The sequence below is a fragment of the Arachis duranensis genome, chromosome 8 (genome assembly GCF_000817695.3).
Source record: "Arachis duranensis cultivar V14167 chromosome 8, aradu.V14167.gnm2.J7QH, whole genome shotgun sequence".
Lineage (NCBI taxonomy): Eukaryota > Viridiplantae > Streptophyta > Magnoliopsida > Fabales > Fabaceae > Arachis > Arachis duranensis.
Window position 1 is genome coordinate 6,053,606 of NC_029779.3, and position 22,867 is coordinate 6,076,472.

Below are 22,867 nucleotides of genomic sequence, written 5' to 3' on the forward strand. Positions count from 1 at the left end.
AGAAATCGATAGAATCATGCAGACACAACAAAATTACAGCTCTTGAATCAACTTCAATAGAGAAATTAGCAATATCCAAATTAATAGTCAATTCCGTATCAAAAAGTATGCCCCACAATTCAGCCACGATAACAGTACAAACACCTAAATTAGCGTTGAAACAAGCCAAGAATTGTGTCTCGTGATCCCGTAAAATGCCACCATGTGCAGCCTTTCCCTCCTTTGACACAACCATCTGTATTTAATTTAATGAAGGGGGAAGTTCGGAGAGACCAATGAATTTGCTTTTCCATAAGGTAGTATTTGTTTTGAGGTATTAGGACGGAAAGTGTGAGACTAAGACTAAATATCATATTTATTGGTCTAAAAATTGGTACTAAAATTTTAGTCTCGGTCTCCAAAATTTCAACATTTCAGTATTTTCAAAAAGTGGAAACACTATAGAATGAAATTTTTGGAGACGGAGACTAAAACTCTAATAACATTTTATACCTAAAATACTCTTATTTCAATTAATTAATTCTAATTTTATTCTTTATATAAATTAAATTAGAACTTCATTCTTATTTCAATTTCTGTCTCCCACATTATACCAAACACAATACTAAGATTTATTTTAGTATTTATCTTTCAGTCTCTATCTCTCTTTCAAACACTACCTAAAAGAGCCAACATTTCTCCTCATTCTAATAACTAAGACTGGGCAGCAACATAATCTTGAGCTAACCAAGAGCAGCCAAATGAACAGCACCCTATGGTATGGATCGATCCTCTTCAAAGATATATTTATTCCGACAAAACTAAAGAATATTTATGATGCAAGAGAAGAGAAGGGACCAAGATATTGATAACTAATTTGGTACCTAATTTTTTATATACATCTAATATGATTGATAAAAGAATACGCAACAAATACGACAAATTCTTGTCATATTTTGGCACTAAATTCTCTTATATTTTGGCAGTATTTGATCACACTCGTATAATTAGAAAAGTGATATATGCTTTATTTATTTATTTATTTAATTTCATGTTGATACGATTCTTTGTTAAGGGAAAAAAATTGATTTCTTTTCATCTATTAGGCCTATCCGGGTTTTCCAAGATGCAACTCTATATTGTCTGTAACAATCTTATGCCTGCTAATCATGATAAAGTTATGTACAAGCTAAGGTATATATAAAAAGAGAATCAAATGTTGCTCTACTAGACTTATGAGAAAATGTGTTACAATATAAATTAGTCTGAATATAGAAATTTCTGATACGGCGTTCCATTCAGTGCTTTTTGCACTTCTTCCCAGTTTTCAATCTGCATTGATAGTGGAGCAGTGTGTATCCTCACTTGATGGCTCTGTAGATCTCTGTACGGCACCCTTAAAAATTCTTGAACATCCAAGATTTTCTGCAGGTGAAATATCCAAATTTGTACAGAAAGATCAAAACAGATGCACATATATTCCTGAAACACCTTATAACCTTTCCCATAACATATTGAGAAGATAGGCTTACAGTTCGATTGTTGAGAAGATCCTCATAGTAGAGAACAATGTGGCGAATGTTCTTGAAGTATACCAAGGCATTTTGAGTTGTCTCCTCAGTTAGCTTTAGCTCTGATATCATTAGCGTAACATTGAGTCGTGGCCTATACTGTGCAAGAATATTCGCCTGCACAACAATCAGATACATACATTTTGAAATGAATCAACAACAATAATAATTATAACTACATTACCTACGTACATAGAGTAGAAAATTAATTAAACGAAATGAAAGGAACCTCTGTAGTGGAATGCACGTGAGACTTGTGTGTTCCGTTCAGTAACTTGACCTCCTTGTCATAAATATTTGCCAACACAGATACCATTCTGCGAAGCAAATTTCTTCTGAATAGAAATATTACAGATACATTTCTCCTTTCAAAATATTTTACTATTTCTTCATGATGCCTTGTCAACCCCTACAGTATATTTAATCACTCTTGAGAATCTCATCACAGCATCTTATACAGTCCTAGTTAATTAATTTCTTAACATGGCTTGGTGTTATTTATGGTAGGTACCTGATTAAGCATCCATTTGAAGCCAACAGCGGCAGAGCATTCAATCTTTGAAGCACTTGTGAACCAGTCAAGATTATACACTTTATCCAATGTCATTAAAATTGAAGAGACATTCTCCCTTCTTTTAACAACCGAAAATATTTCTCCATTGGAGCTAACATTCATATGACTGTTCAAAAGTGTCTCAAACCAACCGCTCCCAGATCTTTGCATTGACACAATGCAAAATATGCAACAACGCAATATTTACGCTAAAAATCAGGTACCAAATGAATCACTATATATTTGTATATACATGTTTTATATTCTGACATGTATAAAATGCCGATTTCGTGGCTGATTTTTTGTGTAAACATAACATGCTTGATAGAAATGTTTAGTTTACCTGTTGAAGGTTTGTGGGTCTGGATAATTCAAGTAGGGAAGTTCCCATTGTTCCACAGGAGGAGGAGGACATTGCTGTTTGAAGATTTTGACGTCTACGAGCTTGGAATGTGTGTTTACACCTACTTGCTCTGAACAAATCGAAAATATGTATACTCCACAAATCACAGAGAAAGCTAAAACTACTAACCTTGAAGCTAACGGGAATTTCTTGGATGACTTTACATCTAGAGGGTCCTGTAATAATATGCACAAGATCAGAGTGTTATTTTCCAAGAATTACGTAGTTATGTATATGATCAGCATGGCTTGGCTTAGAAGATAAAAACAATATCAAGAGAGATCTCGCTGAAGCTTACTTTGGTTTCCATCTAAGATCTCCATGAAGAATATAGAACAATTAATTTGCTATCATAAGTTATGTTTGGAACCTAGAGAGATACATGGCGAAAGAAGGGGTCAGAGGTTTGGGTTTGGCTAATCCGAAAATGTTTGGAAAACAAAAAATATTCAGCAAAAAATTGCCAAAACCTTCTATTTTTCACTTCACTTATATGATTTTAGTACATGAATATTATAATTTCTCGTCTGCTTTTTTTACTAAATGAAAACAATATGGTATTATTGGTATCATTGCCATTTATATTAGTTTATTCCTTTTTAATGTGTATACATTAATTTCTTCTGAATACTCATTTATGGTATTTAATTTGCATTATAGTAAATTAGTAATAAAAGCACATTCTTTGTTTATTATTTAATCACTTGTATATATGATTATATGTTCATTGTTGATGCTATTTCCAAAACAATATTTAAACTAAAACTCCAAATTAAAAGAATATAAGATTTTTTTTCCTAAAGAAATGTTTTCATACATCTCAATTTTCGTATTATATTTCTTTTAGCAAACGTTGCTTGTTCGTGAATTTATATATTTTTAATCTTTATTCTTTGTGTTTCACCTCTTGTCAAGTATCAATCAATTCAGTTTCTTTTTCTATGTTATGGCATTTAAATTCGACTTAAACTTGAAGCCTATGTATGAAGGAATTAAAAATTTTAAACATTTATTGAACTCACCTGATGAAAATATTCTTAGTCAACCAATTTCTAAGAGCCCAGAAATTCACATAAACTCTAACGAGATATACTTATAAACCAATTTAATATTTTTAAAATAACATTCATGTGTGTTTATTTATAAATAGAGTTGTTGTGCGTGGCCAATATCTCTATCTACAAGAATTAAATTAAATATCTAAACGGTAAAAATGAAGAACCAGGTGTCTAGAACACACTGTTCAAATTTGAGATCGATCCAACGGTTAACGAATTTGTAGCAACTAATTTACAGAGACAACTTTGTATATGTACGAAAATAACTTTCTCTTTTTTCTTCTCTCTGGTATTTGGTGTTCTCTTACAAATGAGACCTCTCTCAACATTCCTAGCACATCCTCAGCAACTTCAACTATTCATGGGCCTAGATACCAATATTTGGGCTTTTCTCCACATAGGAAGTGAGCCTTGGTCATCAGTTTGAATCTTTTCAAGTTCTAACAACTCAGCATCCAAAATATCACATATTCAATAATACCTTACATCAATATGTTTGGATCGAGAATGAAAAGTATAATTTTTACTAAAATGTATAGCACTTTGACTATCACAAAATAACACATACCTCTCTTGAGTAAACCTGAGTTCTTTTAAGAATTTCTTCATTCAAAGTATCTCCTTGCAGGTAATGGCAATAAACTTGGCCTCAGTAGTAGATAAAGTAACACATTTTTACAATCTAGATTGCCAAGACACAGCTCCACCCGCAAAGTTGATCAAGAAATCCGAAATAAACCTTTTAGAATCAATATCTCCTATCATGTCTGAGTCAGTGTAACCAACTAGAATAGGCTTCTCACTTTCATAACACAACTTCATGCTAGAAGTACCACGGAGATATCTCATTATCCATTTTATAGTATTTCAATGCTCTCTTCTTGGGTTTGAAACAAAACGGCTGACACAACCAATAGCATGAGCTATATCCGGCCTTGTGCACACCATAGCATATATTAAACTACCCATGGCTGATGCATATGAAACTTTTTTCGTGTCTTTCTTCTTTTCACTTGATGGACTTTACTTGTGACTCAATTTGAAGTGTGTAGCAAGAAGAGTACTAACGGTCTTTGCTTTCTCCATTTGGAACCTGTGCAAAATTGTCTCTATGTATTTCTCCTGTGACAACCAAATTTTCTTCTCCTTTCTATCATGCTCGATTCTTATACCAATAATCTCTTTTGCCGATCCAAGGTCCTTCATGAAAAATGACATTGCAAGTTGCTTCTTCAACATGTCAATCCTAGAAGCATTCTGACCAACAATAAGCATGTCACCAACATATATCAAAAGGATAATAAAATCATTAATAGTAAATTGTTTAACAAATATACAATGATCAGAATTAGTCTTCTTGTAACCTTATTCTACCATAACAAACTCGGAACTTCTTGTATTATTGTCTTGGAGCTTGCTTCAAGCCATACAAGCTCTTTTTCAGTTTGAAAATATGATTCTCTTTGCCTTTTACTATAAAATCTTCAAGTTGTTCCATATAAATTTCATCCTTAAAATCACCATGAAGAAAAGCAGTTTTCATATCCATCTGCTCTATTTCTAAATCAAGACTTGCAGTCAAACTCAAAACATTTCTAATAGAAGATCTTCTCATAACCAGTGAAAATTTTTTATCATAGTCAACTCCCTTTTTTCTGCCTATAATCCTTGACCACCAATCTAGCCTTGTACCTTGAAGACTGAGAAGTTTCTTCATGCTTCAACCTATAAATCCACCTGTTCTGCAAAGCTTTCTTCTCTTTTGGCAACTTCACAAGTTCAAATGTCTGATTATCATGCAAGAATTTCATTTCATCTTGCATTGGATCATACCATTTTTTTATTGTCATCACCTTACATAGCTTTCTCATAACATTCAGGTTCTTTCCCACCAGTCAAGGTCACATACCTATCAGTAAATATCACATACTCATTAGAAGGATACCTCGTTGAAGGTCGTCGCTCTCTTGTAGAACTTCTAGGATGAAAACCTGGTAAATCTTCAAGTAGCTCAGGTTGATTATCAGCAACATCATCAATTGGAGCATCAATCGGATCTCCCATCTGCTGATTATCAGGAACCAAAGGCTCATTTTACTACATATGATCTTGATCTTAATTCTTTGCTAGTTCTAGTAAATGAGGTGGCTAAATTAGATCTATATCGGTCAGGTCATTGCTCTCTTAGGATTGACTTTTTTTTGCCTTATCAATATTTTCAATGGTCTGGTCTTCAATAAACTCTACATCACGGCTTCTTACATGCTTCTTTTCAACTGGATCATGAAGCATGTAACCCAACTCATCTTGATCATAGCCAATAAAATGCACTGCCTTATCTTCACATCCAACTTGGATCTCTCATCCTTTGGAATATGAATAAATATTTTGCATTCAAAGACTCTCAAGTGACCATATGAGACATCTTTGTCTAACCAAATATGATCCGAAACATCATTATCCGAAGCAATTATATGACTCAAATTAATCAAATGAGCCACTGTAAGTAGCTTCACCCCAAAAGTCTTTAGGTAGCTTAGCTTCAGTAAGCATACACCTAACCTTTTTAATCAGTGTTCTATTCATCCTTTCTGCCTAACCGTTCAACTGAGGTATTTTAGAAAGTGTCATTTCATGCCTAATACCTTGCTGCTTTTAATACTCATCAAATGGTCCATGATACTCACCACCATTACCAGTGTGAATACATTTAAACTTTTTACCTGTTTGCCTCTCAACCAAAGCTTAGAATTGTTTGAACTTTTTCAAAGTTTGGTTCTTTATTTTCAAAGAATAAGTCCAAAGCTTTCTTGAATGATCATCAATGAAAATAATAAAGTAAATAGCTCCACTAAAAGACCATATCTTCAAAGGACTATAAATATCGAAATGCACTAATTTCAAGAAGTATGATTTTTTTTAAGGTTGATGTTTATTGAAGGATAATCTTCTTTGTTTGCCATCCATACAATGAGAATATTTCTCCAACTCTTATTCTTCAAACCGGAAAGAACATCCTTTCGAGCCAAACAATTATCTTTACTTTCGAGCCACAAGCTACAAATTTCTTTACTTTCAATTGCATCCACACTATCTTTTGCAATCATGACATGCATCACATGCAAACTTGAAGTACCTTTTTCTCGAGCCACTACTAAGTTTCCTTTAATAAGCTTTCATTGTCCAAAGTCGAAAGTGTTTACAAATCCTTTATTATCGAGTCTTTTAACTGAAACCAAATTCAAGCAAACATCTAGAGCGTGTCTAACATCTGTGAGTAGCAACTTCATTTCCATATTAGTCTCAAGACAAATATCTCTTACACTAATAACCTTAGCCAAGCCATCATTACCCATCTTAAGCACCCCAAAATTGCATGGAATATAGAATGTGAAGAACTCCTTCTTCGATGTAACATCTATTGAGGCACCACTAACAATTACCCAGCTGAACTAATCATCAGAAATAAAATTGACCTTGTACTTATAATCAACAATGTCAACAATGAAAAGATCATCTGAAATAGTAGATACACGATCATTACTTCCATCATCCTTCTTTTCTTCTTTACCTTTGTTCTCCTTTTTCAAAAGAAAGCAATATTTTTGGACATGGCTCATTTTATGATAGTAATGACACTCAACATTCTTGTATCTTAACTTGGATTTACTCCTACTTTTAACTCTACCCTTTTAAACTCTATTTTGATTTATCTCCCTATTTTCAGTTACTAACATTTCAAAGTGTGACAAAAAATTATGCGTCCTCCTTCTCACCTCTTCATTTAAAATGCCACCTTTAACAAGTTGCATGCTCACTTTACCATTCGGAACAGAATTAGTAAGAGAGATACAAAGTGTCTTCCAAGAATCCGGTTGAATATTTAGCAACCATAATCCTTGAACCTCGTCTTCAAACTTGATTTCCATAATTGACAACTGATCAAGAACCTCTTGAAATTCATTAAGTGATCAAAGACTTATGATTCTTCCTTGTATCTCAAATTCATCAACACAAGTACAATTTATTATTGCCAGACTTGAAAGCGTACAAGGATTTAATTTGATTCCACAAAGCCCTAGCATGTGTCTCATTAGTAATGTGATTGTAAACATTAACATCTATTCATTGCCTAATAAAACCATAAACTTGTTGGTGTTCAAACTCAAATTCTTCATTTGTTTTAGATTTCAATTTTAGTGTAGAAAATATAGATAAATGTACAAATTCTTCAATTTTTTCGGTCATAAATGGTAATTAGTGCCATTCAAACTTATCATTCTAGTAAAATTATTTACCTCCATCTTTCAAGGAAGTTATAACCAAATGTCCAAAACTGAGCTTTGATACCAAATGATAGGAATAAAACACATAATTTCTTACTTGTAAGAATTAGAGGAGCAACAATACTCACTCACAACAAGTAATAATAGCAAACAATAATATCCAATAGCAGCGAAAAAATCACACAAACTAGAAAATAGAGGTAAGCTAACACACCAAAATTTTTAACGTCGAAAACCTCCTCAATGTGAGAAGTAAAAATCATAAGTCACCAAGACCAAGAAATAGCTTCACTATGATAAAAAAAAAATAGAGTACAAGAGAGTCACAAATTACTGTGCAAAATATGCATACAACAAGCCAAACAACCCAAGCATCAAAGCTTACAAAACAAGAACAAGAAGATGAAAATATCACAAAAAATAGAGCTATTGTGTGTCGCTAATATCTCCATCTATAGACATCGAATTGAAGATTTGAATGGTAAAAATCAAGAACCAGGTTTCTGAAATACACTGTCCAAATTTGAGCTCAATCCAATGGTTAACAAATTTGCAATGACCAATTTACAGAGATAGTTTTATATATGTGCGAAAATAACTTTCTCTCTTATCTTCTCTTCTCTTTAGTGTTTGGTGTTCTCTTACAAATGAGGTCTCTCTCAGTAACCCTAGCGCATCCTCAGCAACATCAACTATCCATGGGCCTGGATACCAATATTTAGGCTTTTTTCACATAGGAAATGAGCTCAAAATCCAACACTCTATGTATTACAAAATTGTCCCCACATACGAAATGTTTGGGAAAGCAGCGTTGATAGTACAATGCAAAATGACTTCTTTAATCAGAATTTTCACAGTTAGATGGAGGAAAACTTGAGCTTGGATACTCGAAATCACAATAGGACCGCTTGGACCATCTTTTTTATCACCATATGTAACGCTGCATGGAGGAAACGAATTGATTTTCAACCAAGAAAACGTTCCATGCGCTAGTCTTTCCTACTCAACTCATAATCTAGAAAAACATGAAGAGATGCTATCCCTAACAGAGTCCAGTAAGAAAATGCTTAGTTCCACAAGGGTGAGTAATCTCTGAATCACTTAACACACATATCAAGGCATCAAATGGTAATAAGAGAGGATTAAACATAGTAAAATTAAGACAAAAGAAGCATGTTTTCAATCATAGCACAAAATCAGGAAGGAAAACGTAAACTCATGCATTTAGTATGAATAAGTGTATGAAAGATTGATAAAATCCACTCAATTAAGCACAGGATAAACCATAAAATAGTGGTTTATCAGTGAGTACATCGGATGGGAACTTTCGAAGGTAGATGGCTTCAAGCTCAACACGAACGATTCATTCTTCTCTACCTCCAAGATTGGTACTTACGGTGGGTTAATTCGAGACTCCCAAAGTCGATTTCTAACTGGCTTTTGGATGAATATTAAGAGTACTTTCATAACTAAAATAGAGCTTTAGGGTCTCTACACAGGCCTGAAGCTTGCGATGAAACTCAACATCCAGAACTTGGTAATTGAAATTGACTTGCTGTGCAAACTACAATTCCTCTATAACCACCCTGTCCAGCGACTCCCTTGTTTTAGTAGTTAGGGCTTTGTTGGCCAAGCCTGAAATTTTTTTAACAAGACATATCTTCATAGAAGCAAATTTTCTGGTAGATGCTCGTGCTCTAGCGAAGCATGTCTAAGGAAGTCCTTATGGCTTCCATTGTTGTGACCAAATTCTAATAAGTGCTCTGGCAAAGCATGTCCAAAGAAGTCTTTATGACCTCTATTGTTGTGACCAAATTCTAGTAAGTATTCATTGTCCTGCCACTTGATTAATAATATATTAATTTAGAATTTTTATTTTAAAAAAATTGTAGAATTGTGAAGGTAGTAATGAGAGAATTTTTAGAATTTAATTCACATTAAAATTAAAATTAATTTTTGATATAATTAAATAAAAAATAATAAAAAATTACTTGTGTTAATTAAATTAAAAAATTATTCATATTCTCTTATCAATGAGAATATTATTAAGTATATATTTTTGTTTATTGTTTATGATACTTTGGTTACATTACTCGGCTAATCACACCTGCCAAAGGAAAAAGAAAACATCATGTTGGCAATTACTCTTGTAACCGCACTGTCCGCACCAAATGTAAATGTAATGCATTTGCCAGAGTAAATCAGCATGCATTTTATTATATGAAACACACATGTTTATTACTTTTAGAAGCTTGAGCCCTTCACAAATTACAATTATTAGTGCTAACGACTATATTACAAATTCAATTTAAACTTGGAACTTTATATGTACCCCTCATTGTTTGTCCTTTACCCTGCATCCAGTCAACATTAGTAACACTAGGGATGTTTAAATTTAAACCGATTTAAATTAAATCGTTCGTTCAATTTAATTTAAATCGAAAATCAATTAAAATTGTACTAATTCGGATTTGATTGGATTCTATTTTTTGTAAACTGCTGGATCAGATTAAATTTTGAATTTACTTTTCATAACCGATCCAATCCAATCCAAACCGCATAATATGCTATAATATTATTATTTTATTATTATATTTACAATTATACTTATAACATGTTCAATTTGTAATATATTTTTATATGATTCATGTATTATTATTATTTAATAAATATTTTATATTTAAAATATTATTTTTAATTATTTATTTTAACTAACCTATAATTTTATTTCTATTGTTATGTTATCATTAGTTTTTTAAAATATTGTTGAGACTTGTTATGTCATTGTTGATTATTTATAATTTGAGGTTGATACTTGTTATATGTATTTAATTTTTTTAATTAACAAAATCGCAAATCCAATCTAATCCAAACCGTTTGAAATTGGATCGGATCGGATCGAATTTTTTTTTAAATCATCCAATCCAAACTACACAACAAATAAAATTAGTGTTAAAATCAAATGAATTTTTAACTCAAAACCGATTCAACTCACACCACAGAACCCCTAAATAATGCCAATGGTACGTACACTTAAATATATATTTTTTGGACGCTTACATTTAAATATTTAATCGCACCTAAATTGATATTGGGTTACATTATCTGTATGTTTTTGTTCACACCAAAATAAAAGAATAAACGGACAGATTAGGTTCTAAAGATATCTTGTTGGATAAGAATAAAAGAGAGGATCAAATTTTAATTGAGAGTATTTTAAAATTAAACTTTTTTTGCCATTAAAAATTTTTAAAATTTTCTTTAATAATTGAGAACATTTAAAAATTAAATTTACTTTAAATTATTTTTTTTAAAATAATCGATAGAAAATTCTAGTTGACAAATACTTTTTATTTGATATTGTCTTACATATGAACTAACACTAACCAATATTATCTTTTCTTACACCAGAAGATTAGAAGTGCTCAACACCCTAATAATGCTACACATTTAATTTTTTTATTAATCAAGTCCAATTAAATTGATCTAACAAAATAAAAATCAGTTATAATTAGTATTATTCTAATTTTTATTATTTAACTTAATTGAACTTAATTCATAAAAAAAATTTAAATGTATAATATTATTCTTCAACACCCTCCTCTCTTGTACCCCAATTGATAATTAATGATAGATGTCTGGATATTTTATTTAAAAAGTAGTTTTAAGATAGTCTACTCTATGTAAAATGTATAAAAAAATCTATTTTTAAACGGTATGATTAAAAAAATATATAAAATGATTATTTATCTTATTATTTAACATTTGATAATTGAGATAAAATTAATAAAATCATTATTACAATTTTTTGAAAAATCAATTTTTATTTAAAATCATAAATTTTAAAATATTACTTTGATTTATAAATTAATTTTCAATTTAAAATTATCATTTTAGATTATAATATACTTTTAACTTCCTTTTTTTTTCTGGTAAGTATATTATTATTTTTAACTTTTTATCCAAACAATCTAATGTTTTTGTTTTTTGTTTTTGTTATTGGGACAGAGCAAACAAGCCTATGTTACTTTCGCCTAGTTTATTTATGGGCTTTAGGGGACCCTAAAGCCATGAACCCATGTACCCTGTTCGAACAGAATGTAGAATACTGACGCAAACTGAAAGAACAGCATGTAGAAGTAGAATGACACACAAATAAATAAATAAATAAAATAACAATCAAACAAAAAAACATAATAAATAAATGAATAAATAGCATGTATACAAGGCAGAATGGAACGTAGAAAGTCACAAGTGAATTTTTTGAAAAATTTTAAAATATTTTAATATTTAATTAATTTAATATTATATTTAATATTTAAAGAAAAAGTCTAGAGAATCAATTAAAATATCAGCCAACTATAATGTAGGCCATAACAAAAAAGTCCAATAACATAAAAAAACATCCCATAATATTACTCAAACATAACTCTAATTTGATTTTTTATTATTACTCAATGAAAATAAAAAAAAAAACAGCTGCTCACCCCACCTTTCTCTCCCACTTCCACTCACACCATTCACACTATTGGTTTCCTTTCCCGCTCTACTCACGTCGTCGCACCACCCTACAAATGGTGTTGACCTCGCTGTGTCCTCCACTGTAGTTGTTATCTATGTGAAATTGGTGATCCTCTTCGTTGCAACGCACGATCTACATACAATATCTTCTGCGATGCAGTTGATTCCGCTACGTCAAGCTTCGTCCACAAGTTCCGTCCATCTTAAGTCGCCACCATAGGTGCTTCTTTGTAAAGCTGTTCTCCCTACAGACGAACATCATCACTACGAGGCATAGCACTACATGCAATATGTTTTGTGGCGCGATCAGACCCTTCAAAGAACTCCCTTGCCGTCAATTGTAAACAGATATTCTGAGAAGATAAATGTAGGATATTTTTTGTTAAAATTCAGATGTTTTTTTAATAAACTAACTGTGAGATGTTTCTTCTATTAATTTGAGATGTTTCTTTTATTAAATTTGGGATTTTTTTGTTGCACTTAAGTTGTTTCTTTTATTAAACTAATTGTGGGATGTTTCTTATGTTTAATTTGGGATGTTTCTTTTAGTAAATTTTAAAAAAAAATTTGTTACACTTGGAATGTTTCTTTTGTAAAATTTGGAATTTCTATTGTTAAAGTTGGTATATTTTTTTGTTAAACTTTGGATTTTTTTTCTTAAACTTGAGGTGTATCTTTTGTTCGATGTAGGTCACCCCGAACGACGCACAGAGGAGTTGCGGCGAACGGTACGGTGGTAGCGTAATGGACAGTTAAAGATGAGGTACCAGTGACATGATGAGAGAGCACGAGATGGGGCTTTACGTTGACAAAGAGGTTATGTTCCACTAATCCTAATTTGATGACTGATGACACGTCATCTTAAGCAGTTTTTAGGGTTCTTTTTCATTTGTTTTCTTAGGTTTTCTTAGATTTTTAATTAAATTTATGTTTTCTGGTGGAATTTCATAACTAATCAAATATTTGGAGTTGTGCTAGTATTATTGTGTTTTCAGGAGTTTGACTCAAAATAATCAAGAATTAAGGTCTTTTTAGCCAAAAAAAACACCCAAAATTTGTTCAAAAACGGTCCAACCAGGCTCAAGAAGCATAAGAACTGGATGCCCAGCCTTCGACATGGACGCTTAGCAGCCCACACACACATGCCCGGTGGTCCCGTTCCACACGCCTGGCTTCTGATTCACAAGCCTGACGTCTTCCCTCTAATTCAAGCCAAGCCTAACATCCCTCATCCATTTGCACACACAAGCCTGGCGCCAATCACATGCTTAGCGGCCAAGTATACCTGGAGGTGCGAATTGGGCCTACGCCCAAATTTAAGGATACAAGCCTGGCGTGGTTCAAGCCTCAACTCCCAGGATTAAATGCTTTAACACTTGACAAGGCCCAAATTTAGTTATCAAATTATTAGAAGTCTTAATCACATCCGAAGATTGAAGATTGAAGATTCAAGATTCAAAAAGATTAGTTATCATTAATTCCTTCTAGAAATATAAAGATTTGGTTTTTAGGATTTGTTTATATATTAGATTTTAATTATTGCTTTGATTTGAATTTGAAAGTAGAAAGTTAGCTATCTTGTCTGTTCGAGAGATAAGATTAGGAGTAGTTTTGAATTTAAATTCTAGAACTTAGGTTATAAATAAGTAAGCATTGTTCACAGAGAAGGCATCACCCATCCATCGGACACCTCTCTCATCACTAAGATTAGTGTTTTTCATGAGTCACTAAACCTCCTTCGTTGAAGGTTAGGAGCTTTGTTTGGTTTTGAAATAAATAATGTAAGTGTTTTTTATTTCAATTCATGCTTCTTTACTTTTTCAAGATTGAGTTTTGTTCTTCATCAATAAGGGTTAGAACTATTGAGAAATATTCTATATCTGTCTTGGATTCTGATTTTTTATTTGAAAAAATTAATTTCAGAATTAACTTAAAACTTGTCTCATAATCTTTACTTATCTAGATTTAGTTCAAATACGTGACATATAATTCGGTTAGTGATAGTTCTTGAAGGGTGTACAGCTTAAAATCGAAACGGTTCTTCACCTCTTCTCTCGATTAATTGAGCAAAGGATTGGTGATTAATTGGGTTTAGAGAAATTAAATCACCAAGAGATTAGGGTTTAGTCATAAATAATTTGTTGTGAAAAGATCTTTGCATGAATTAAACAAGAAAGCATAAGCGTTGTTCTTCCAAGAATCAAACATTTCTGAAACCTTTAACATTCTCATTTATTGATTTCTGTCAACTTCAAGTATTGTCCCAATTCTCTTCTTCTGTTTCTTCTTTTCTATAAGGTCCGCAATCCAAAGTCTAAGGTTTGATCAATCTAATTAGATATTTAATTAGACATTGCTTGCATCAATCTGTTAATCTTCGTGGGAACGATATCCACTCACCGTGATATTACTTGAACGATTCGGTGCACTTATCGGTATCCGTAAACTTTAATTTTTGCTCATCAAATTTTTGACGCTGTTGTCGGAGATTAATTGAGATTGACTACATACGTCCAGTTAAATCCTAAATTAGATCTTGTTTAATTTTTCTATTCTTTTTGTTTCTTTTATTCCCTTTATTTTTAGACTTTTCTTTCTTTCTTTCTTTTTTCTTCATGCCGCAAGGTACATTTGATCTCCTTTTGTGTTTTTTCATGCCAAAGAGAGAAGACCCCGCACCTCTCTAGCACGATTCCGAAACAGAGCTAACACTATTTTGATTAAGAAATAAAGCAAGAGCCTAGAGAGAAGAAGAAGAAGAGAGAATGGCAGAAGATTAAAACAATGCAAGAAGGACCTTTAGAAACTACAACACTCCTACCTCCAAAAGTTGTGGAGATAGCATAGTGAGGCCCATGGTTCAAGAAAATAACTTTGAACTAAAGCCTTCACTAATCCAATTGGTACAACATGACCAATTTGGAGGTATCCCTCAAGAGGATCTAAACATTCACATAACTAATTTTTTGCAACTATGTGACCCTGTGAAGAGTAATGGAGTTAGTCTCGAAGCCATCTGGTTGAGGCTATTCCCGTTATCTCTAGGAAATAGAGCCACACAATGGCTCCAAGCTCAACCCTTGGACAGCATCACTTCGTGGGAGGATCTAGTTAGCAAATTTTTAACTAAATACTTCTCACCTCAAAAGCTTACCCAATTGATGAATGACATCAATTCATTCTCCTAAAAGGAGGGTGAATTGCTCTATGAATATTGGGAGAGGTACAAAGAGATGCTTAGGAGATATCCACACTATGCCTTTTTCAAATGGCTCCAAATCTAAACTTTTTATGATGGCATTTCTCAAGCCTCGAGAAGAATGATTGACTCATCGACTGGAGACTCCTTACATAAAAAGATGCCTGAAGAATCATTAGAATTGATAGAGACAGTGGTGGCCAACAATTTCATGTATTCAACCAAAAGGACACAAAAAAAGGGTGTGATGGCGCTAGACACCATGGACACACTTCTAGCACAAAATGAAATTATGGCCAGGAAAATAGCCTCACTCAAAAAATAACTGAAACATAAAGAAGTAGCGGCCATCAGAACCTCTTGTGATCTGTGTGGAGGAGAACATCCAAGTTAAAGATGTAATATATACACAGAAGGCCATTCATCCACCGAACAAGTGAACTTCATGGGATATTTCTCAAGGACAAAAAATGATTCATTCTCAAAAATTTATAATCCAGGTTAGAGGAACCATCCTAATTTTGGTTAGGGTAATCAAGGACAAAAGAATTCCAACAACCTATATCAACAAACAAACCATCAAAAACCATCATCTCTTGAGCACACGACCAATGCCACCTTTGTGCAACAAATCCAAGACTTTATACAAGAAGCAAGAGCAAATTTCAAAAATCAAGAAGCTTCTATGAGAAACTTAGAGGTGCAATTAGGATAGATGACCAAGCAATTAGCAGAAAGGCCTACCAAGTTCTTTCTTAGTGACAATGTACCAAATCCTAGGGAAGAATGTAAGGCCATCTCTCTAAGGAATCAGTGATTAATAAGGAGCTCCCCAAGGAGGATGAAAAGAAAATCGAAGACCCTCCAGAAGAAAAAAATAAGGAGAATCTAGAGGAACCTCCTGCATCAACAAAACTCAAGAAGAAAAAGGTAAAAACATATGAATCAAGAATTCCATACTCGTAGAGACTCCAGAAGCAAGATCAAGAGAAGAACTTTTCAAAGTTCTTAGAGGTATTCAAGAAGCTACAAATCAACATTTCTTTTACTGAAGTCTTTTATAAAATGCCTCTCTATGCCAAGTTCATGAAGGAATTATTGCCAAGAAAAGATTACTCAAAGAAGATGAGAAAGTGATTCTTACCAAGGAGTGCAGTGTCATCATTCAAAGGAACCTACCACAAAATTAAAGGGTCCCGGTAACTTTCAAATTCCTTATACTATTGGGGATGTCACTATTGGCAAGACTCTTTGTGACTTAGGAGCTAGCATCAATCTGATTCTTCTGACCATGGTAAAGAGGCTACACATTGCGGAGGTGAAGCCAACTAGAATCTCATTACAATTAGTTGATCAATTAATGAAGTTTTCACATGGGATAGAAAAAAACTCATTGGTCAAGGTCAGAAGGTTTATCTTTCCCGTCAACTTCATAATTCTTGACATAGAGGAAGATAAGGATGCCTTTATCATTTTAGGAATATCATTCTTAGCCACCAGACGGGCACTCATTGATATCCAAAAAGGAGAGATAATACTGAGGGTGCATAAAGAACAAATAATTTTTAATGTCTTCAAAGCCATGCAACACCCTAGCGAAATAGAGGATTGCATGAGAATTTACTTAATTGACACCTTAGTCTAAGAGATTATGGACGAAAGAACCCTTGAAGACCTTCTATATCACACAAATTATGAAACATAAGAGGAGTTAGACAATGAATGTTTAATGGAAGATGGCAATGAAAAGTGCTATGAAGCACCCTAAATTCCAACCTAGAGGACTCAACGTCAAGCTAGTGATGTTAAGAAGAATTTGTTGGAAGGCAATCCAACTATGGCTAGTTCTCTTTTTTTTTTCTTATTCATTCCATAGTTGCATTAATCTTTTCTTCTTCTCCTTTTCTGTATGCATCTTTTAATTATGGTTTACATATTTTATTTTTTTTAAAAAAAAGGGGGCTGAACACCAGGCGTTCAAAAAGGACGCCCAGCGTCCATAAGCCAAGGGAAGGCCACACGCCCAGCGTCCCAAATGGAAGCCAAGCATCTTCAAAGGCAGCCCTCTTTAATTAAGTTACAATCATTAGAGTTTATCTTATTCTCTTTTTTTTTTCATACATGTATGCTTCTATATATAACTTACACTTATTCTTAAAACTTTGTTAAACTCTAAATTTAGTATAAGACCTTAAGTTTGGTGTTGGTAACACCATGAACCTATAGATAATGAAGAACAAGGATAGAGAAGGTAGTGAAGATCGGGTAAGATGAATTCTCTTTGGTGGTAAGTTAATTCTTTTCATTTTTCATTCTTGTTTATGTTTTTCTTTATCTTCTTTCTTTTTGCATGCACGGTATTTTTTGTTTCTGTTCCTTTATTTAAAATCTTAAAACTTGTTTGTTCCTCCAGTGATCACTTTGTAATGGAAGAAATCTTAATGAAAGAATTGAATAATAAATTCAAAACGAAAGTGGTGGTGCTCAAGAATGTGTGGTTACATTTGATGAACTTAAGATATTTGAATCTTGAGAAAACAAAAGGATAATATTCAAAAACAACATTTAAAAAAGTATTATGAGAATTCAAATCAATTCCTTGAAGCAGAAAAAAAGTATGGAAAGATAAAAAAATCAAATTTATAAGGCTTTAAGCACTAATGACTAGGGCCAGTTATGTGCTTGTGATGCTTGTGTTTCAAGAAAAGATTTGGGCAAGTAAATTCGATGGGTATTTTATCACTCGATAACTTGGGCCAACTAAACCGGGATTATCGATTTATAGCCCACTTAATAAGTCACTTTAAGACAAAATATTAAGAAGTCCAAAGAGACTCTGGGCATCGATGTCTGGATCAACAAAATTCTAGTTATGTACTTGTGGTGTGATTGTATCAAGGAGAGAGTAATTAGATTCGAGGGGTATTTTATCACCCGGTAATTTGGGTCAACTGATCCGCAATTATCGATTGAAAGCCCATTAAAAGCTATCTTGTAATAGAACACTTAGAGTCAAAACCCGCAAAGATCTTTTCCCGAACTAAATGTTAAGTAACTGCCTTTAAGTCATATAAGCCCAAAAGAATTCTTATAATACAATTTGGATCTAAGTTTTTGGAAATTTTCAAAACCTAAGTATGCAAGGTTAATCAAAGATAAGAAAAACTGAATGTAATCATAAGGACTATCATAAATCTCACTTTTTGAAATTTAAATTTTAAAAACTCTTCAATTCTTTTCAATTAAGATAAATTCTGTTTACTTTTTTTTAGGACAAGCAAAGTTTTAAGTTTGATGTTGTGATGACACGCATCTTAAGTGGTTTCTAGGGTTCTTTTTCATTTGTTTTCTTAGATTTTCTTATATATTTAATCAAATTTCTTATGTTTTCTAATGTAATTTCATAACTAATATAAAATTTGAAGTTGTATTAGTATTATTGTATTTTCAGGAGTTTTTGACTCAAAATAATAAAAAATTAAAACCATTTTCATAAGAAAACACTAAACTAGTTCAAGGACGGTCCAAACTAGGCCCAAGGAGCATAAGAACCGGACACCCAGCCTTCAGCATGGACGCCCGACAACCCACACGCACACGTCCAGTGGCCCATTCCACACGCTCGGCTTCTAATCTACAAGCCCAACGTACCTTCTTTGCATCCAACACAAGCCCGGAATCTCCCATCCAATTCAAGCCAAGCCCGACGTCCACCCCCTCCCCATTTTCATACAAATGCCCGGTGTGTCAATGACAAGCCCGGCGACCAAGTATCCCAGGTATCCCTAGAGGTGCAAATTTTCAGTATTTAATGCTTTAACACTTGACAAGGCCCAAATTCAGTTATCAAACCATTAGAAGTCTTAATCACATTCGAAGATTGAAGATTTAAGAAGATTAGTTATCATTAATTCCTTCTAGAAATATAAAGATTTAGTTGTTAGGATTTATTTTTGGATTAGATTTGAATTCTTGTTTTGATTTGAATGTAAAAGTAGAAAGTTAGTTATCTTATCTTTTCAAGAGATAAGATTAGGAGTAGTTTTGAATTTAAATTCTAGAACTTATGTTATAAATAAGTGAATCTTGTTTATAGAGAGGGCATCACCCATCCATCGGACACCTCTCTCATCAATAGGATTAGTTTCTTTCATGAGTCACTAAACCTCCTCCGTTGAAGGTTAGAAGCTTTGTTTGGTTTTAGGATTAATAATGTAAGTGTTTTCTTTATTTCAATTTATTCTTATTTATTTTTTCTAGATTGAGTTTTGTTCTTCCTCAATAAGGGTTAGAACTATTAGGAAATATTCTATATATGTCTTAGATTCTGATTTTATATTTGGAAAAATTAATTTTGCAATTAGTTTAAAACTCATCTCATAATCTTCACTTATCTAGATATAGTTCGAATATGTGACATATAATCCGGTTAGTGATAGTTCTTGAATGTTGTGCGGCTTAAAATCAAAACCGTTCTTCACCTCTTCTCTTAATTAATTGACTAAGGAATTGGCGATTAATTGAGTTTAAAGAAATTAAATCACCAAGAGATAGGGGTTTAATTATAAATGATTTGCTATGAAATGATTTTTGCGTGAATTAAATACGAAAGCATAAGCATTGTTCTTCTAAGAATCAAACATCTCCGAAACCTTCAACATTCTCATCTATTGATTTTTGTCAACTTCAAGCATTCTCTCGATTCTCTTCTTCTGTTTCTTCTTTTCTACAAGATCCACAATCCAAAATCTAAGATTTGATCAATCTAATTAGATATTTAGTTAGATGTTGTTTGCCTCAATCCGTGATCCATTAATGCTCGTGGGAACAATATCTACTTACCATGGTATTATTTGAATAATCTGGTATACTTATTGGTATCCGTAAGCTTTAATTTTCACTCATCAGTGACTCTAATCCTAATTATTTAAAATCTTATTTTTTTAAAAATTCAAAAATTTATTTTTTAATGATTTTAAAATATTGTTCAAATTGACTATTACTCTAGTTAGTTACTTCATAGGATTGGTATTTAAAATATATGTCAATTTTATCATTTTCTTAAAAAAATTCAGCAAAAAGTAATATACTATTTCTTTTTCTAATATTATCCTTGTATCTATGCAATATCATCACATCATCCCATCGTCTTTGTTCCTTACTCTTCTCTACCAACCCACCTCCATCCTTGGAGAAAAAAGTCTAAAGGATTAATTCTATGTCCAGTTAAGCTGGTAATTTTCTAAAAAGTTCAAATTTAAAAAATTAGTTTTACGCTAAAAAATACGTGTCCTCCTAACTCACTTGACCTCTCTTTTTCTCTTCTTTTGTGTCTCTCTTCTTCTTCTACTTTTTCTTTTTCTTTGGGTCTCTCCTTTCACGTCGTCTCTCCCTTCATGTTTTTTTCTTTTTCTCCGAATCACTTTTAAAAGTTATTGTACAATGATTTTAAATATTTTTTTTATTATGTTTCAAGTTTTTTTTTTAGATTTTAAATATTTTTTTAAAAATAATTTTGGATATTTTTTATTTATTTTTAAATGATTCTTTTATTATATTTTGGATATTTTTTTTAAAATAAAAAAATATTCGAAAAATAAAAAATAACAATCACCAACAAGGAATATTTCTTTTTTTGTTTTGGATATTTCTTTTTTTTGATGGTTATGTTTGAAAGAAGACGAACACGACGAAGAGGTTGACTACGTCAAGAGAGGCGCATAGAAAAAGGACAACAACGCAATAGATAGAAGTAAGGGCATGGCGAAGAGAAGCGAACACACGACAGAAAAAAGTAAGGGCACAGCAGAGGAAAGAACACACAGCAGAAGGGAGCGCATGGATAATGGAAGAAAGCGCCATGGACAGAGGTTTTCTTTTTTGGGAAAAAAGATGTGAGAGAGAAAAGTGAAGTGATAAAGGTTTTAGATAATTTCTATTTTTAACTGTGGTAGTAAAATTGACTTGATAGAGAGAATTACATGTCATTTTTAAAATGATAAAGATTTCTTTGTATCCTAACTAATAATTGATTGTAGTTGACTAGTACTCTAATTAATTACCTAATAGATTTGACAAAAAAATATAGATATACATTTTTTGACATGTTTGCAAAGCTTGCAGCATCAATAATTGCCGAAATAAATAATTTTAAAAATATTTATCGAAATAAATATTTATTTCTTGTAAAGAAGATATATATGTCGTTAACACCGTAAACGAGATATATGTATTTTCTTAAAAAAAATTTTAAAAATAATAAAAAATATTAATATTATCAATAATTCAAACTTTTAGCATGCAATTAGTACATAAAAAGATTGTATAAGAGATTAAAATGAATATGTTTGATCAACTAGTACTCAAAAAAGTTGATATGACAGTGGAAAAAGAATTGAAATCTCTCACTATGCACGTGAGAGATAACCGTTTCAATTCTTTTTCGACTGTCCCATCAATCTCTCCTAACAATTGACAAACAGTTATTTTTATTTTTCAAATTTAAATCAATCTAATTGGATCATAATTTAATTTAAAAAATTTTAAAATAGATATTTTAATCAATTAGTGCTCAGAAAGAGTACATAAAAAATTTTAATTTAAATTATGATCCAATTAAATTTTATGCACTCAAAGAGATATAAAAAAGAGATATAAAACAGTTTCAATTTTTTTCCTACTATTCCATTAATCTCTTCTAAAATTGGCAAACGGTTATTTTTATTTTTCAAATTTAAATCAATTTAATTGGATCATAATTTAAACTAAAAATTTTTATGTACTCTTTTTGAGTATTAATTGATCAAACATATTCATTTTTAAAAAATTTTAAATTAAATTATAATCCAAGTATATTGATTTAAATTTGAAAAAAAAATAACTATTTACCCATTATTAGGAGAGATTGATGGAATAGTGGAGAGAGAATTGAAACATTATTTCTTCCGTGGATAGTGAGAGATAACATGAGAGATAACCGTTTCAATACTCTTCTCACTGTCCCATCAACCTTTTTGAGTACTAATTGATCAAACATATCTATTTTAATCTCTTATACCAACTTTTTTAAGTTTGTATTATTGGTAATATTAATATTTTTTATTATTTTTAAATTTTTTTTAAAAATACATGTATCAGTGTAAACGAGTCTCTGTAAATGAGATCCATACAAAATTATTTCATTTACACCGTAAACGAGACTATAAACAAAAAAGAGAAGAATATTTATTTCGGTAAATATTTTTTAAATTATTTATTTCAATAATTATTATAATTTAATTTATTTATTAAAATAAAA

The 22,867-nt window shown here is 31.9% G+C and overlaps 1 pseudogene; it reads right to left on the reverse strand.

Annotated features, from left to right (window-relative positions):
• Positions 1 to 1,239: 1,239 nt before the first annotated feature.
• LOC107460339 (uncharacterized) lies at positions 1,240 to 5,375 on the reverse strand (annotated as a pseudogene).
• Positions 5,376 to 22,867: the final 17,492 nt, after the last annotated feature.